Source organism: Buceros rhinoceros, unplaced genomic scaffold, assembly GCF_000710305.1.
Source record: "Buceros rhinoceros silvestris isolate BGI_N320 unplaced genomic scaffold, ASM71030v1 scaffold1699, whole genome shotgun sequence".
Classification (NCBI taxonomy): domain Eukaryota; kingdom Metazoa; phylum Chordata; class Aves; order Bucerotiformes; family Bucerotidae; genus Buceros; species Buceros rhinoceros.
The window spans coordinates 708-1,129 of NW_010430698.1; positions in this window are offsets into that span (position 1 = coordinate 708).

Below are 422 nucleotides of genomic sequence, written 5' to 3' on the forward strand. Positions count from 1 at the left end.
AAGAGCAAGGAGAACATCAAGACCCAAGGAAGCTCCAAGACACAGAAGACAGACTGCTAAACAACACAACACCACAGACAGACTGGAGCCGCCCGGCCCATGCTGGTCGAATACTAAGAAGTAACTCAGTCCCTTTGCCCACCCCAAGGGGACTCTTCTGGGACAGCCCTCCCCCTACACTCACCTGAAAACCCCTCCCTGCAATTCCCACCCCTGTGCCCTCCTCCCACCCGTGGTCCCTCAGCTTAGGGGGGCCTGAAGCCATCCTTGACAACACCCTGGCCACTTTGGACAGCCAGGATGGTCCTACAGTCACCAGGTTCCTCTCCATCAAGGATAACCTCACCGGGGATAACCTCACCTGTCCTTATCCAGGACACGACAAGACTCAGCCACCAGCAGGAGGAGAGAAAGGAAGAGGC